This window comes from Schistocerca nitens, chromosome 9, assembly GCF_023898315.1.
Source record: "Schistocerca nitens isolate TAMUIC-IGC-003100 chromosome 9, iqSchNite1.1, whole genome shotgun sequence".
Lineage (NCBI taxonomy): Eukaryota > Metazoa > Arthropoda > Insecta > Orthoptera > Acrididae > Schistocerca > Schistocerca nitens.
The window spans coordinates 80,730,769-80,749,643 of NC_064622.1; the positions used below are offsets into that span (position 1 = coordinate 80,730,769).

The 18,875-nt window shown below is 44.4% G+C and overlaps 2 non-coding genes across 2 annotated transcripts; both read left to right on the plus strand.

Annotated features, from left to right (window-relative positions):
* The first annotated feature begins 446 nt into the window (after positions 1 to 446).
* On the plus strand, positions 447 to 521 carry Trnas-cga (transfer RNA serine (anticodon CGA)). The gene has a single exon. It is a non-coding gene; the product is annotated as a tRNA-Ser (tRNA).
* Positions 522 to 17,908: 17,387 nt separating this feature from the next.
* Trnas-cga (transfer RNA serine (anticodon CGA)) lies at positions 17,909 to 17,983 on the plus strand. The gene has a single exon. It is a non-coding gene; the product is annotated as a tRNA-Ser (tRNA).
* Positions 17,984 to 18,875: the final 892 nt, after the last annotated feature.

Sequence of the window (18,875 nt, forward strand, 5' to 3'; positions counted from 1 at the left end):
GGCAGATTAAAATTGTGTGCCGGGCCGAGACTCGAACTCGGGACCTTTGCCTTTCGCGGGCAAGTGCTCTACCAACTGAGCTATCCAAGCACGACTCGCGCCCCATCCTCACAGCTTTAGTTCTGCCAGTACCTCGTCTCCTACATTCCAAACTTTACAGAAGCTCTCCTGCGAACCATGCAAAACTAGCACTCCTGAAAGAAAGGATATTGCGGAGACATGGCTTAGCCACAGCCTGGGGGATGTTTCCAGAATGAGATTTTCACTCTGCAGCGGAGTATGCGCTGATATGAAACTTCCTGGCAGATTAAAACTGTGTCTCCGCAATATCCTTTCTTTCAGGAGTGCTAGTTCTGCATGGTTCGCAGGAGAGCTTCTGTAAAGTTTGGAAGGTAGGAGACGAGGTACTGGCAGAAGTAAAGCTGTGAGGATGCGGCGTGAGTCGTGCTTAGGTAGCTCAGTTGGTAGAGCACTTGCCCGCGAAAGGCAAAGGTCCCGAGTTCGAGTCTCGGCCTAGCGCACAGTTTTAATCTGCCAGGAAGTTTCAAATAAGGTTCTGAATGAAACTGTCATTAAAGATTTGAATTTTAAAATTTTCCCGGCGAATTGACTGTTCAAACAAATTTCGGGCTTGCGCCGGTCGTCGTTGAATACTTCGCACGATATTTCAACTGGGCACCTGCCAGTCATCTTCAGGTGAGCCGTCGCAGACTGGCGATAAAGTTCTCCGCTCCGCAATATATAGCGTACTGTAACTATTCTGCGCATGCGTCGAAAACTTGATAGTTGAACCAACACTGCCCGCCGGCAGCGCCCTCGCTGGTGGAATAGCGGAACTCAGTCGCCCTCTGCGTTGCTGTTTGCCACGGCCGTCGACGCACTCTGTCGTCTTCGATTTGAGCAAATCGTGGAGATGATGGGATTCCATGCACTGTCCAGCTGGTAGCCGCTGTCACGGTTTAACAGATTTTCCGCCAGTCGTATTTCTACGGATTCTTTAATAGTGGAGTCCCAGAAAGACGTTGCTGTAGACAAAATCATTGTTTTCTCATACTCCATTGAATGTCCGGTAGAAATACAATGTTCAGCAACAGCGGACTTGCTTGGCTGCAAAAGGCGGGTGTAACGTTGATGTTCAGTGCAGCGTTCTTTCAGGGTGCGTGTGGTTTGACCTATGTAAGCCATACCACATTGGCACGGTATCTTGTAAATTCCGGCCTTTCGTAGTAACAGATTGTCCTTAACTAATCCCACAAGGTCCGCAATCTTCGATGGTGTGCGGAAAACCACTTTTACCTGAAATTTTCGGAGGATTCTCGCTATTTTAAACGAAGTGTTGCCAACGAAAGGAAGAAAAGCTAAAGATTGTTCCGGCATGTTCTCCTCTTTATTCACTTCCTGCTTCTTAGTTTTAACTGTTAGTGCCCTGTTAATCTGCCGGATGGAATACCCATTTTCGCTGAATACTGTCTTTAGATGGGCGAGTTCTTGAGATAAGCTATCTAGATCTGAGACAGTATGAGCTCTATGAACAAGCGTTTTAAGCAAACTCATGGTTTGCGATGGGTGATGGCATCTCGATGCTTGCAGGTACAAATCAGTATGAGTGGGTTTCCGGTAAACTGAATGCCCTAGAGAACCATCATTCTTCCTTCGAACCAGGACATCCAAGAAAGGCAAACAACCATCTTTCTCTATTTCCATGGTGAACAGGATGTTGCTATGAATGGAGTTGAGGTGATGTAGAAACTCCATTATCTTCTCCATGAGGCCACACTATGAAAGTGTCATCCACATACCGCCGAAAAAAACTGTTGGCTTCAGGGCAGCTGATTCAAGCGCTCTCTCTTCAAAGTCCTCCATAAAAAGGTTGGCGACCAAAGGAGAGAGGGGGCTACCCATGGCGACACCGTCAGTCTGTTCAAAATATTCTTGATTAAATATAAAATAAGTTGAGGAAAGTGCGTGCCTGAACAAAGCAGTGATATCAACAGGAAACATGTTACCAATCAGTGTCAAAGAATCTGCAAGAGGAACTTTTGTAAAAAGTGAGACCACATCAAAACTTACTAGAAGGTCTACACTGCTAAGACGAAGGGCCCCCAGTCTATTGATAAAATCAGCTGAGTTTCGTATGTGATGTGAGCACTTGCCTACGAAAGGTCTTAGTAAGGAAGCGAGATGTTTAGCTAAATCATACGTAGGAGCTCCAATGTTGCTCACTATTGGACGCAGAGGAAGACCCTCTTTATGAATCTTTGGAAGGCCATACAGTCTTGGAGGTACACAACCATGTGGTTTTAACCTCTTGATGGTCTCTTGCGGTAAGGAGGAGGAATTTAATAGTGCTGAAGTTTTTCGTTGCACACGTCCTGTAGGATCGTAATCAATCCTCCTATAGGTAGAGTCACTTAGCAGACCATACATCTTATCTTTATACACACCAAGAGGTAACAAAACAGTTGCATTACCTAAGTCAGCTTTCAATACCACTACGTCAGGGTCCTCTCTCAGATTTCGTAATGCAGCCCTTTCTGCAGAGGTTAAATTACTGCGTTGAGTAGGAGCCTTCAACAGAGCACGGCAAGTTTCCCTTCTTATTTCGTCTGCGGCATCCAAAGGAAGACGTCGTACAGCTTCTTCAACACCATTCAAAATACTTATTAATGGCGGTGCTGTAGGTGTAGGTGCAAAATTGAGTCTCTTGCTTAATACAGACAGCGTAGCGTCGTCCAAATTCTTCTCCGTGAGATGTCATTAAAGAATTTATCGGGCCGTAAGATAATGGATTGGCTTCTGGAAAACAACGTCCGAAATTTCCACACAATGTTTATTTGATCATATAGCCAAAGGAACGATAATATTCAGTCCACATTTAAACAATTGGTTAGTTTCGTCAAGTTCACAGTTCATACAACCATTTCGCACGCACAGCAGCCAGAAATCTATCCAAATCCGACCTGAGTCAAACAACATTTCCACAGTCATTAATTCCACCACTAACATGAGTTATTACATTCTGTCCTTTTGGTGGATTTCAAAAAAGAAATTTATCACCAAAGATGCTCAGTGGTTGAATAATGAAACATGCCACACAGTTCCTACGAAGGCCAAATCTTCACACACAAATATCATTCCAACAAAACAGTTCTAAAACGTCCAAACTTCACAAAACTGTCCATAACTACGTCAGCGTTAGTCACGACACGTTTCAAAGGCGAGGAACTCAATATTCCTTCATTGTACACATTATTTTGACTCGCACTAGTAACGTGACCGTCCGCGTTCAAAGCTAGCGAGAGACTACATTCTTGTGGCCCCTCTCCCAGAATAACTATCAGGTAACGAGCGGGAACTGTCTCAATTCTGATTGGCTGACCATACTCGCTGCCAATCAGAATGCTCGCTCATGATCATACTCGCGCCAAAACTGGCCTGCACCAATCCTTACATACAGATGCATTTACATCATTCTGATATACAAATATTAAAATAATGTTTGACAAACGAAAAGGAAAAGGCAATAATTCTGGAAATATTCTATAGATACAGACAATACTCCAGCTGACTTTCTGGCTGCTCTGTTACAATAGCAATCACACCTAGACATACGTCATCAGCAAAATGGTTAAATTCCCTATGGACATTTTCCCACAACAGGCTTACGTAACTCTTGCAGGTTACTTAAGATGGTATATAATACAACATTACAGTTTGACAAAATGTCGCACATACGCACTCTCGTTCACTCACATTTACTCCCAGAACAATATTAGACACAAATAATAATTTCGTCTGATTTTTATATTACAAAAACGAAAAATAATTAAAGTTTTAATATGATAATCTCAATTAATGAATTCTGCACCCTGCGAGTTCTGTTTATGTTTTTAGATAATACCAAAGGATAAACTATTATATTTCTTAGATCAATATAGTTTCCTAAGTGTCTGTTTTTGACTTTTTTTAGCAATTTTTTGTATCTCAGAAACTATGATTGTTATAACGCTGTAATTTGGATAGAATCTTCCCGTGAATGCCGAAACGTAGTGTACCGATTTTGAAAATGAAGGAATAATATTTAATATCATTTATTTAGGTTCTTATAGGTGGCGAATGTACGCTTCCAGTAAGAGACATTGGATAGCTTCCGCACGGCAGGTAGTGTCACGCGTGTGGCTCCCGGTTAGGACTGCAGATGTCAGCTCCCGAAGTTACATGCAGCTAGCTACCCTAAAACAAACGTTCACTCGGAACAATTATGCGACGCTACAATTTGTCGAGAATGATATTTTATGTTTAATAAGCTATAAAATTGAGCCAACGCCTGAAAAACCTTCAGCCCAAACCACACTCCATCCAAATCCTACTCTATAATTTATACATTAAAATTTCGTGCCATAATCTGTGTGCAATATTATAATTTATGACCTGATTCAACAAAAAGAAGCGTCATAAGGAATTGTTGAAAAGTGACTCCCAGCAACTTTTATTTCAATTTTTTTCGAATAAAAATTAACGCTACGATAAAACCATTTACCCTCAACATCAAGGAAACGTGGTTCCAAACAAAATGCTACAGTTTGTTGTTTCACTTTCGCTGGTAACATACTTATACGTATGTACGTATGTATGTAAAAGACGGGTATGTTGTGGCCTGCTTATAAATGACGAACATCCTACGATACTACTCTTTAAAAAAAAATTACTGATCTTTCTTGCTGTTCTCGAGATGAGAAGCCACTAATCAACTGTCTTGCAGCCGAAAACTCGGTTGGTCCTGGTGACTTTGATGCTCCCTGCTCAGACTGAGTTGAATTGGTAGTAACAGTACTAGCCTAGTCATTTATGAAGAAAAATATACTAAGCCGCCATTCGTGGAATGCCGACCTCTTGCATAGCGTTCTCGGTGTGAATCGAAGCTATCAAAGCTTGCCATGGTCTCGTTATACCTGGCAGCGGCGGGCGCAGAGCTCGCCATTGTCTTAGCTGCACCCTCGCATCTCCTTGAGACCGTTGTGGTGTCTCAGAGTTGTCCGAATATGTGAGAAATGAGCACAGTCACGTGCCTGCTGTCCTTCCACAATTTCCTCCCATATTTGCAGTGAAGTTTGTAACACGCCCGGGGGTACAAATGGAGGTGGGGGACCCTGAAACTGATTGTCGTTCCTTGACCGTGCGCCCTACCCCACACCACATACCTGATAATCCCGCGGCGGTCGTACTGTTCTGCTCCACAGCTGGCTGCTGGCTTGCCTGAAATTATCTATCGAAATATGCAAGCGAGTAAGCGGAGCCACTCAACTTTAATACACAACACCGTTCTACGTCTGATACGAACAACTATATTTTGTTACGATAAAAGAAAGTCGCAGGTTGCACTGTTTGCATTCTAATTCAGAAGTGTTATCCCAATTAATGGATGATTAACAGTTCACAATATCATTCGGACGAGAGTACGCGTAACCTACACGACGCGGGTGATTGTTGATGATGCGGAAGCCGAATGATCGCTCGAAAGTTCTTACGCTCGTGACGCTTACACAGATATTTGGTTCCTTGACACTAGTAATGATATAACACTATTCGTAAAGTTAATTTTTCAGTTTTCAGTTCTATCTTGTACGAGCGTGCGCGTAACCGTCGCGGCGCGGCTGATTGTTGATAATGTGGAACGCGATGATCGAACGCACGTCCTCACGCTCGCTACAAGACACTGCCACTTAAATGCTCTCTTTTGTGGTAAATAGTATTACTAGTATTACCGATTCACATTAGTTCATTCTTGGAGACCGAACACGGCGCGGATTGTTGATACTGTACTGTACGACACGCAACGAGAGGATACACAAATACGTTATCAGCCCCACTGCTCGTTTTTTAATTACTTCTTGACGCACTTTCCTCTCAATCATTTACTTATTTCATCACTTTATTGTAATAGCACTTGTAGCAACACTTCAACTTCCATACTAACAACGCCTCTCACATGCAGAGCTACACACCAACATAACAGTTCCGTATCCCGCGCTCGACTTTCTAGACGCGGCTGCCCGCAGAGATACTCCACAACTAAGCCAACGACATGACAATACGCCTACAAGTTGAAAGTCCACCCTCTAGCTCAGATTTCTATTTCATCGTATGACGAGATCCCACATAATTGAGTCTCTGTCAATAAATTCTGTGTTTGAACGGCGGGTAGATTAGATTCATCGTCATAAAGGAATTATGAAAGGTTACCAGAATAAGAATGAGAGCACCTCGTTCGCCTGGAGGGTGACTATCGACATTACAGTATAAAATCAGCTACAGTCAAGGCTTGGGGGATGATGCTCCGTCGATATGGGGAAGACGTTCGCAGGCTTTCACAGAGGAAGTGCTGTTCAGTGGAAAGGGTGACACCCGCTCTCGGTGTAGTGTTCGTAACGGTACCGTAGCGAGCGAGGAGCGGGCGAGGCACCCCAGGTGCGAGAAATGGTGGACTATTCGCCAGTGAGCTGAGTTCACTTTCTCCGCGCACGAAGCTACTATTATCGTGTTTAATCAGATGGATTATGGACTATAGAGGACTGATGTAGAGCGGTTCTCACATCTGTAAGTGTAGATATCTATCCATCACGAAAACCGAAATAAGGTTACAAGGACTGCTTAGTGAGGGAAATGGGACTTCCTGAGTGATCAGATTCTATTGCTTTTCTTGGTTGACCGAGAAGACCTGGAAGGAGACGGACATGTTTGATACCTAGGACGAAATCCTTAAGCGTAGGCACTGACACAGTAATTTTGGCAGTCAGGTATATTGAGTTTTCTTGTTGATCTGTGTTTTCATTGAAATTCTTGACACATTAACAGTTCCACAGTTAGGATGAATATATCAAACATTCTGTTAAGAACATGTCCTACTACTACAGTCATCACTGCTTATTCCATTGTGGCAAATGGTGGCCAACGGTTTTTGTCAGCATCTAAATATTACTCCCTAATACCGTGCCTCGCAAACTCGCATCACGCCAAAAAAGACGCTAATAAATAGAAGGTTAATTGTGTTCGTGTGCCGGCGATGCTGGCTGTAGATTCTATAGGAACGCCTGCAAAAGCCTCCGACACATTATTCCGTCATCTGAGCGTTTTGAGTACGTCTAGAGCGACTTGTTGAACCTTTCACGACAAACTTAGGAGACGTTATCGTCATTGTTTGGACAATTACTTCTAGATGTAGTGGTTAAGTTCACTGCTGAAAATTATGTCTTTGGTCTATAGTACTTGTCACGTGACGTAAATCACGTTTTGATGTAATAATCTAGTCCCACGTGCGAGTGAATTCGAAAATACTGTTTGCGTAAAATACCTATGTGTACCCTTGTGGGTGCATGCGAGAAATTAAATCCAGAGAAATAGAAGCAAATATACTTCAGTTATCAATTGGGTATACACAAACACACACACACACACACATATATATATATATATATATATATATATATATATATATATATATATATTCCTGGAAATTGAAATAAGAACACCGTGAATTCATTCTCCCAGGAAGGGGAAACTTTATTGACACATTCCTGGGGTCAGATACATCACATGATCACACTGACAGAACCACAGGCACATAGACACAGGCAACAGAGCATGCACAATGTCGGCACTAGTACAGTGTATATCCACCTTTCGCAGCAATGCAGGCTGCTATTCTCCCATGGAGACGATCGTAGAGATGCTGGATGTAGTCCTGTGGAACGGCTTGCCATGCCATTTCCACCTGGCGCCTCAGTTGGACCAGCGTTCGTGCTGGACGTGCAGACCGCGTGAGACGACGCTTCATCCAGTCCCAAACATGCTCAATGGGGGACAGATCCGGAGATCTTGCTGGCCAGGGTAGTTGACTTACACCTTCTAGAGCACATTGGGTGGCACGGGATACATGCGGACGTGCATTGTCCTGTTGGAACAGCAAGTTCCCTGGCCGGTCTAGGAATGGTAGAACGATGGGTTCGATGACGGTTTGGATGTACCGTGCACTATTCAGTGTCCCCTCGACGATCACCAGTGGTGTACGGCCAGTGTAGGAGATCGCTCCCCACACCATGATGCCGGGTGTTGGCCCTGTGTGCCTCGGTCGTATGCAGTCCTGATTGTGGCGCTCACCTGCACGGCGCAAAACACGCATACGACCATCATTGGCACCAAGGCAGAAGCGACTCTCATCGCTGAAGACGACACGTCTCCATTCGTCCCTCCATTCACGCGTGTCGCGACACCACTGGAGGCGGGCTGCACGATGTTGGGGCGTGAGCGGAAGACGGCCTAACGGTGTGCGGGACCGTAGCCCAGCTTCATGGAGACGGTTGCGAATGGTCCTCGCCGATACCCCAGGAGCAACAGTGTCCCTAATTTGCTGGGAAGTGGCGGTGCGGTCCCCTACGGCACTGCGTAGGATCCTACGGTCTTGGCGTGCATCCGTGCGTCGCTGCGGTCCGGTCCCAGGTCGACGGGCACGTGCACCTTCCGCCGACCACTGGCGACAACATCAATGTACTGTGGAGACCTCACGCCCCACGTGTTGAGCAATTCGGCGGTACGTCCACGCGGCCTCCCGCATGCCCACTATACGCCCTCGCTCAAAGTCCGTCAACTGCACATACGGTTCACGTCCACGCTGTCGCGGCATGCTACCAGTGTTAAAGACTGCGATGGAGCTCCGTATGCCACGGCAAACTGGCTGACACTGACGGCGGCGGTGCACAAATGCTGCGCAGCTAGCGTCATTCGACGGCCAACACCGCGGTTCCTGGTGTGTCCGCTGTGCCGTGCGTGTGATCATTGCTTGTACAGCCCTCTCGCAGTGTCCGGAGCAAGTATGGTGGGTCTGACACACCGGTGTCAATGTGTTCTTTTTTCCATTTCCAGGAGTGTATATATATATATATATATATATATATATATATATATATATATATATATATATATATATATATATATACTCCACCTGTGCAGAGGGAGTGTGACAGTTTTAAAATTCACTGCAATAAACAAAATGGCCAACTAATTCCAACCCAGACTAGCAGAGCGAGCCACCCTGCAAGCAGTGAAGAGACATGACATAAAAAGGGGGACAGACCTACAGCTAAAACAGAGGCAGAACTACTTATGCAAGAAACAACAGGGTGCAACGAAAATGATTCCAATTAATTATTTGTGTGTCCATCTTTCACAGATGGTTGCGGGAACTCGGCTGTTCGGTACAGAATGTCAACTCAAAACATCTTTCAGCCGTCCAAATTTTCTGATTGTTATATTATTGAGCAACCAGTTTCGGCGATGTATTACAGCATCTTCAGGCGCCCTGACCGACGTGTAGGAAGGTTCCCCTCTCAGCTCCAGTTCAAAATACAGGGCCAGCATTCAGTGACTATTATCCGTAGGTTTTTGAGACAGCGAGCACTTGAAACATCACCTGCCGACAGGTGATGTTTGAATTGATCGCTGTCTCAAAAATCTTCAGTACAGTAGAAACAGCAGAAGAAGACAGTGAATGAAATATGTTCAGCAAATAATTGTGGATGTGGGTTGCATGTGCTACTCTGAGCACCAGTCTCAGAGGTTGGCACAGTAGAGGAGTTCGTGGCGGGTCGCTTCAAACCAGTCAAAAGCCTAATGAGACACAAAAAAGGAAAAGGAGAGGTTCCATTATAGGTCGTCCACAGACTTCCAATCTTGGAAGCTACGTAAGTCGATTTGTGATGCGAGTACGTGACGGAGAGAACAAGACGAGTTGAAAACGAGCCAGTATTATACCTAGCGTGATGAAGTCATGAGACGCAAAACATCCCACCAACGCGGCACTGACGTAACTGCGCTTCTGCTCGAGCGGACAGTTTAGACGGTCCACTTCGTCACTGATCACAGCACAACGACGAAGCTTTGCCCAGCGTGGGCGACCGTCTGTTTGCGCAACTCCTTCGCCTAAAATTCCCCATGACAATTAATCATCACTGCTATAGATGCAAAAGGATCCCGAAATTGCTTTACTGCTTTTAAGTGTATGAGGAAGGATATGAGTGAAAATTAAGCAACGTGTGACCGATAGTGATACAAACAATCGATTGAATAGAATAATCTGTCGCAGAATGAAATTTTGGAGAAATAAGGAATAATTGAACAGTCCGTCGACGACGAGTTCATTAGAGCTGATAGGAGTTATGAAAGATGTGAAAGAAAAGTGGCCCTGAATTACTAAAGAGAACAAAAATGATTCAGAGAAATAAAAATCTGGGGGTTCAGTCTAGATCTCACAAATGCAACTATACTACCGATGACAAACCTTCTGAACATCATGCCAGACTGAGATTTATAGGAAGAATCTTAATGAAGTGTACCACGTTCACGAAGGAAGTGGCTTACTAGGCTTACTTCATGGATCGATTCTTGAGAATTGTTCATAAATCTGGGAAACTTACCAAGTAGGAGTGATAGGGGAGAGGGAGAGAGAGAGAGAGAGAGAGAGAGAGAGAGAGACAGAGAAGCATGTTTCCTCAACGCGTCGTTTAGTCGGCGTGAGGGCGTTACAGAGATTCTCAACAAACGCCAGTGGCAGACGGTACAGGAGAGGCGTTGTGGATCAGGGAGAGATTAGTGCTGAAATTTGGAGAGAGCATTTTCGGGGATGAGTCGGACAACATATTACATCCTCCCACATTGACCATGACGAGAAAATCCGAGAAACTAGGCATAATACGTAGGCTTACCGACAATCGTTCTTCCCACATGCCATTGGCGGCTGGACCAACGAAAAGGGGGGGGGGATGGAAGGGGTGGGAGCGCCTTCCGCCACGCGAACCGTTAGGTGGGTAGCGGTGTGCGATGTAGACGACGTAGATGTAGCTTCCCACTTTTGTCTTGGCTCAAAAACAGTCATTACACCGTCTCCAAGTGGTTTATACGCTGCCTGATGAAAGAGTCAAGCACCCAGAAGACAGGGTCAGATGTCATTGTAACTTCTTACATCTATACACCATCAGTGGATTTTTGAATGATCAGAGTTGCAATTCTGGGTGACAGCTAGAACGGCCAAGAGGGTACATTAGTGTTGTTCGTATTTAGTGTTGTTACGAGGCCTGGTAGAGTTTCGTATATAAGTGTCGTGAAGAGCGTCAAGTGTTGAATGATCACTGCCGTGTACTTGTGTGAGACAGCGTTATCAGCAGCTGACAGACTTTCAAAGAGGCCTCATAGTAATTTCCAAGTAGTCAGCTGGACGAATCGTGCAGTGTCCATATTTGTGGGGCTTTTCGAGCTGACAGTGGCCTGAAGTTGGACTGATTGGGAACGTGAGAGCAGGTACACTTGTTGTCAAGTTTCTGGTCGACCACGTATAACCACCACAAGGGATAATCGCTGTAGCTCCTACACGTCTGCACCTGCCATACGAGAACAAGTAATGCACTCCCTGTAACATTCTGCGTCATTCCACACCTCTGGGCGCATACTAGCAGCAGCCGAACTAGGAAATTAGCGCCCCATACAAAGGCTGCCGTTAACACCACAAACAAAATGGCTGCATTTGAAGTTTTCCAGTGAGCGGGACGCTTGGAGTGCTGATGAATGCCGTCGCACTGCGTTCAGCGATGAATCGCAGTTCTGTACCACCTGGATCACCATCGTCGGCGAATGTGGTGGTGACCTGCAGGGAGGTCCCATTGTTCCTGTGATTTGGAGAGCCATAACGCTGTTACTCCTTGCATCATGGTATTTGGAGACAACGGTCATGACTTCATGTCACGGCTGCCAGTGATTGATGAGACTCTTGAGGACACTACGGTACATCTCAGAATTCCCGAGTCCTCATGTGTTATGCCGTCTGGGACAGTATCGTGGTGCCATTTTTCAATAGGACAATGCTCGTCCATACATGGCATGTCTCACTATGTACTGCCTACGTGATGACCAGTGAGATCACCAGATCTGTCCCTTCTGCAACATGTGTGGGACCAACTCCTTCGACAGCTGTTTCCCAGGTTGGTTGCAGGCCCTCAATTGGCCTCCATTTAACCAACACACGGCCATTACTGGCACCGAGGGAGAACCACATCACAAAACACAACAGACCTCCACCACGCCCTGCAATGAGCTGTCGCTTGACACAAGTGATGTCGCAGATGGAAGTGGTTTGGCGTCAGTGGAACGCACGCTGCAGGGCGTCCGGCTAGGAGCTGTTATTGAAGTAACCGATTTGTAACAGTTCGTTGTGTGACTGTGCTGTCATCTGATGCTGAAACTGCTGCAGCAGATGGCGAACACGATGGTCTTCTCTCTCGGTAGTGCCACGTGGCCATCCGGAAACCGATCTTCTTGCGACCGTACCACCGCTACCAGGAATCGTGTACAGTGACTACATTCCTGCCAAACCTTCGTGCAGTATCGTAGAAGGAACATCAAGTTCCGCGTAGCCCTATTGCACACTCTCGCTCAACATCAGTGAGGTCCTGATAACTGCGGCTTATCGTCTTAAAGGCACTCTTAACTAACATCAACTCACCAAGACGTTACAGCGTGCATTTAAAACAAACCTGATTTGCATTCTCATAGCCGGCCGGTGTGGCCGAGCGGTTCTAGGCGCTTCAGTCTGAAACCACACGACCGCTACGGTATCAGGTTCGAATCCTGCTTTGGGCATGGATGTGTGTGATGTCCTTAGGTTAGTTAGGTTTAAGTAGTTCTAGGAGACTGATGACCCCAGGTGTTAAGTCCCATAGTGCTCAGAGTCACTGAACCAATTTTGCATCCTCATAGTGATGCTACTGGCGTCACTCTTATGCGACTGGTGCGCAATCTGAATGCGCACCATCTTTCAGATGTAGAAATGTGATTACGAACTTCCGTTTGTCTAACTGTGTGTGTGTGTGTTTGTGTGTGTATAAACGAGACATGTTCAGAAAGTAAGTAACTAGACTTTAACTGTTTTAGAAAAGGCGTATTAGAAAAAAAAATTACGGGGTTATGGATATACTTGTTAACTATTTTCCCAACATAATCGCCACCCCGTTCAATGAATATGGTAAGCTTCTTTATGCCCTCGTCGAAGAACTCTCCCGCCAGCTTCTTCCTCCCCTTTGTAACCTGTTTCTGCGTGCACTCGTCGATTGAAAATTTATTCCACCCACGTGTACCTGCAGGGAGGTGAAAAGATATAGTAGGCTTCCAAGTCAGAGGAATATGTGGTGGGTTTCTAAACATCCCAATCCAATGAGTCCGAGAGCGCCTTGGAGGCTTAGGCTGTGTGAGGACGGGTGTTGGCGTGCTACAAAGCACACCCTTTTCGTCAGCTTTCACCTTCTTTTGTTATGACTGCTCCTTATGACATTTTTAGAATCTCTCAGTATCGTTGTGCATTTATGGTCTTCCCCTGAGACAGAAAAAAGTCGACCAAAATGATGCCTTGTCGGCCCCAAAACACCGAGGCCATGGTTTTATTGCCCGAAATTGTCGTTTTGAATTTTGTGCCAGATGGGAACGTGTGATTTGTCTTTTTGTCTCTATTGGGTAATATGCCAATCCTTTGTCATCACCACTCACAACGGATCCCTAGAAATTCGCTCTTTTGACCAGATTTTTCTTGTGCTCCTCAGCTGTTTGCGACCTATTTTGCCCCCATTTTCTATGAGTGTCTCGTATAAGTGGAAACATCGCAGAAATTTCACTCATCATCAATCGATGGTGTTCACGAACTGTTTCCTGGATTTTTTGCACCGACTCATCAGTCAAATGGAAGATTTTTCACTCTTCCACTCGTCAAGAATATTTGTTCTGTATCCATAAAATTCCCTACACCACTTCAACGGACTAGTTCTGTACATAACACCTTCGCCGTAAACCGTTTTTACTGTAAAAAAACGGTAGGTTTCATTTCTTAATTTCGATATTTAAGCAATAACTTTTCAAAGGGAGAAAGCAGCTGCTATTTCGCACACGTCTTAGAAACGAAGTGCTACGTGTTGACTGCTTTATTGTAAACAACAACAGGAAACAAACGCTTTGCCACCGCACAGACAACATCGTGCATACTTTGATTGGAGTCTAAAAAGCAGGCAACTAAATTTGCACCCGATATCTGACTAAGACGATTAAGGAATTGGTCTAAATATGAGGGCTATCCACAGAGTACATTACGTTTTGGAATTAAAAATAAATATATTATTGGAACATTTCTTTATTATATACAGATGAAAGCCACACTTAAATACTACTTTTCTACATAGTTGCCATTTAAATTAAGGCACTTATCGCAGCGATGGACGAGCTTGAAAATTCCTTCGTCGTAAAATTCGTCCGCCTGCGCCATCAAACACGTAATGACTGTCTTTTGGGACAGGAAAGGTGTGATTTTTGTGGATTTCCTGGAAAGAGGCACTACAACAAACTCTCAAAGGTATTGCCAAACTCTGCACAACCTCAGAAGAGCAACACAAAACAAGCGCAGGGGAAAGTTGGGCTAAAAGATCTTGCTGATTCACGACAACGCCTGGGCCCACACGGCAAATGCCACTCGTGAAGTTCTCGAATCTTTTAAGTGGGAGTTGTTTCCTCATCCGCCGTACAGTCCCGACCTGGCACCGAGCGACTTCCACTTATTCCCAGCAATGAAGAAGTGGTTGGCTATGCAGCGTTTTGATGACGACGCACAGCTTCAAGAAGAGGTAACCACGTGGTTGAAGGCGCAGGCGGACGAATTTTACGACGAAGGAATTTCCAAGCTCGTCCATCGCTACGATAAGTGCCTTAATTTAAATGGCAACTATGTAGAAAAGTAGTATTTAAATGTGCCTTTCATCTGTATATAATAAAAAAAATTTCCAATACTTTATTTATTTTTAATTCCAAAACGTAATGTACTTTGTGGATAGCCCTCGTATTACGTAAAGAGAAAATGGTAATTCAGCTGCAAGTCCAAAAACTTGTAAAAAAACCTCCCAGTCAATTGTTCAGTTGTGTATACCGTAACGTATTACTGTTGAAGAGCCTTATATTCGGCAAAAAACTAATTATAATAAAATTAAAATAAGCTGGTCTTACATTCGGCAAAAAAATAATCAAAATAAAATAAAAATAAACTGGACAGCAGAGAAGAGGAAGCCAACGCAGTTTTCATATTATTCCAGGAATACACTCTCAAGCTACACGGAAAGTGCTGATCATAATGCGTCCGCTACTTTAGGTAGCACAGTTAGTCAAAGGCTGAGACACATTCACCTGATAGCGACACTGAGCACAGGTGTCATAAGCCTAAACAGGAGCCGGAGAGAAAATCCTACTCCTGCGGTGCGCCATTTGTAGTGTATTTCGTGACCTATGTTTCAAAAGTTCCATGAAAATGTAAAAACTGAACCTTCATTATCAGTTTACCAACTGAACATAGAAGGTATAAGCAAAGCAAAGCAAAGAGAGAATTTATATACATAATACTGAAAGAACATCAAACTGACATTATCTGATTCGAAGAAACATACTCGGAGGCCGATGTACGTCTACGAAGTCTTGCCAACCTTCAGATGCCGTTTCTAGAGCTACAGTTAAAAGTGAGGAACTACATAATAGTCACCCTGCGTGAATGGCTAGGGTGCAACAGGCCTTCGCTACCGATGCCCTCACCACAACACCCAACTATCATCTATGCAGACTTCGACAGCTACCACACACTCTGGGGATATCGGAAAAAACTTGTCGACTGGATGGAAAAAGAATATCCGAAACTTATATACGCTGCACAAGCCAAGATAACCTTGTCTTCCGGCCGATAGGACGGGGGCTGTCACCTGATCTACACTTTGTTACGCAACCTACAAGCGTTCTCTTTCAGGTGTTCCCCAGTGTTCTAACCAGATTCCACCACTGCCAACATCGTCCAATAATTCTACAGATATACTCGACATTCTCTCCTATCCAAAGCCAAAACAAAAGTTCAAAAAAGCCTGTTGGTCTGAATTTTCCGAACAAAGCTATGCCAGTATAAAATGGATGAAATTCGCTTTCAAGAACTACAACAGTTTCATTAGAGTAATAAAGAGAGCATGTAAACGATGCACACCAAGAGGCTACCGCAAATAATACACTCCTGGCTGGAAAGGAGAGAGCGAAAGGCTTCTCATGGAATTCCAAGATTGTACTCACCCTGCTACTGCCTCCGACCCCTTCCACGGTCACGAAATGAGAGCAGACAAAACAGACTGAAGGGATCCGAAGCTTACTTGGACCACACTCACTCCAGCAGGATAGTTAAGCCCTAAATCAGAAACCTGGAAATAGCAAACGCCACCATCAGAAAAAAATTTAACACTGATTAGAAGACACGGCCAATTACATGATCTCCACCTCCCCGTCTAGTCGAGATCAACACATCAAAAGGGAAGTTTAAGAAACGTTAGGCTCCACAAACATCAGACATTTCCGCCTCATTTAAATTGAAAGAGACCATAGTAACTGTCACCAACATTAAATCTAGGAAGGCAGCAGATATTGTGCAATGATCCAGTAACTATGAAATGGCTAAACCCCTTTTAAAACGTCTTAGAGACAGCTCATCTGCAACCTCTCTTCAAGAAAACTAAGATAACTGCTACAGTAATGCGAAACAATGACTCCTCAAAGGTTAGAAACTACCCCCACTGTTCAAGCTTTTGAGAAACTCAGCCTTAAATAGACACATCCCCATACAGGAAGCAGGGTTTTGACCAGGAAGAGGACGAGAGGTGCAGCTGCTAACATCTCATATCTGGAACGGCTTTGAGAAGCAGAAGACAAACATGGCGGTTTTCTTAGACCTATCTGAAGCCTGTGACAGATTACTGCTCAAATTCGTCATTGTCATTCCAAGTAGGAAACTCATCACTCTAATTGGCAACATGCTGAATAACAGATACTTCCAGGTGCTCTCAACAACTCTAAAAGAAGATTTCACAAAACAAATGATTGTATTCCGGCCCTACTTTCTTTTTTACTTTCTATACATACAACCTTCCAGAAACAGACCAAGAAATTTATTTATGCTGATGATTGAGCGATCAGGATCAAAGGTTTAGGGGAGACGGAGTAACACTATCATCAACCTGCTATGTTGAACGATGACTTCAAACATAATTTCCTCCGACCGGAACCTGCAAAGACAGATACATCAACTTTCCATCTATGGAATAAACAAGTAAGTTACAAGCGTAGTATCACATTCAGAGATCGGACTTTTCAGCGTAGCTATACTGTCCAACGGAATCCAAGGCATCAACACTCGGAACAGTATATTCAGGAAGATAAAAACAAGACACACCTGCAGAAGTCGTTAGATCATCGGTTGTAGCTCTTCCATACTCGAAGAATACTCCTCTTCCACCTGGCTACACAGTCCTCACATTAATATAAGCGACACACAGCTCAACCAAGCAACGTGCATCATCACAGGGTGTGCTCCTCCCACAAACAAGCACTAGTTCTTAGTAATACCCCACCTCTATCCGTAGATCACGGTCATTGGCGAATGTACGGGCAAAGAAAAAAAAACAGAATTGCAATTTTATTCAGTTTTCATTATCAGAACCCAGCGAGTGAGGTCTAGAAAATCATCGTTTATCTGTCAGCAGAGCAGCTATTTCAGCATTTAAAATGCCTAGAAGAGTCAATGGCACATCAAACTCCCCATACGCAACTTCCTGGCAGATTAAAACTGTGTGCCGGACCGACACTCGAACTCGGGACCTTTGCCTTTCGCGGGCAAGTGCTCTACCGACTGAGCTACCCAAGCACTACTCACGCCCCGTCCTCACAACATTAATTCTGCCAGTACCTCGTCTCCTATCTTCCAAACTTTACAGAAGCTCTCCTGCGAACCTTGCAGAACTAGGTGCGTGAGTCGTGCTTGGGTAGCTCAGTCGGTAGAGCACTTGCCCGCGAAAGGCAAAGGTCCCGAGTTCGAGTCTCGGTCCGGCAGACAGTTTTAATCTGCCAGGAAGTTTCATATCAGCGCACACTCCGCTGCAGAGTGAAAATCTCATTCTCCCCATATGCATCACCAATCACTTAAAACTTTGGGAGCGACGAGCAGGTTTTTCACACCCCGACGAATCGGAAATGACCACGGCCGTTCTGCAGCATTGCTATATCAATGCACATGGAAGTCCTCTCTTCAGTGTGACTGTGGCGGAGATAAGCAAACTGTGGAACTGTACACCATATAAAATCTGAATGTTCCTTCAGGGTAATCAGAAGGATAATAGATGAATTTATATGCAGAAACTTCTGACTGGATTTCGGTACTGGACTTACGGCTGTGAATAATTATGAATTTGAGATTGTGTGCTTCTATATAGAAATGTCTATGTTTGGTATAAATAGACGACTGATATTTTCTTCTGTCAAGATTAATCCTGTCGCCGCAGGTGTTTAATTGTAGTAGATATGAAACAAGACGAAAATTTCTACGACAAAGGTTCACTGCTGAACCCTAGTCACGTAACAAGTGATTATGCAAAACAGTATGGCTTTGAACTGATTTTTAAGGCCATCATAATGTATGTTTTTCGTTCAGCTGTGTAAACTTCAGTATCGTGCATTAAATCGTGTTTGAAAATATTATCGTTTCAGCTCTTGTATTTTCAGCAGTTAAGAAGTGGGTGGATCCATTCGGTCTTGGATGTAGTTCTGTTTCAGATGCTCTACGTCGGTTTAAAAAACTGGATTATACACAGCTGTAAAGCTAAGCCAACTGCACAGCGTGACATCTGACGATTAGATTATAGGTGTATGAAGCAGTTGCGGCTGGGAATACAGAAATGCAAGGCGCTAAAGAGTCCAATAAAAAGCGATTGCAGGAAAGCTAAGAC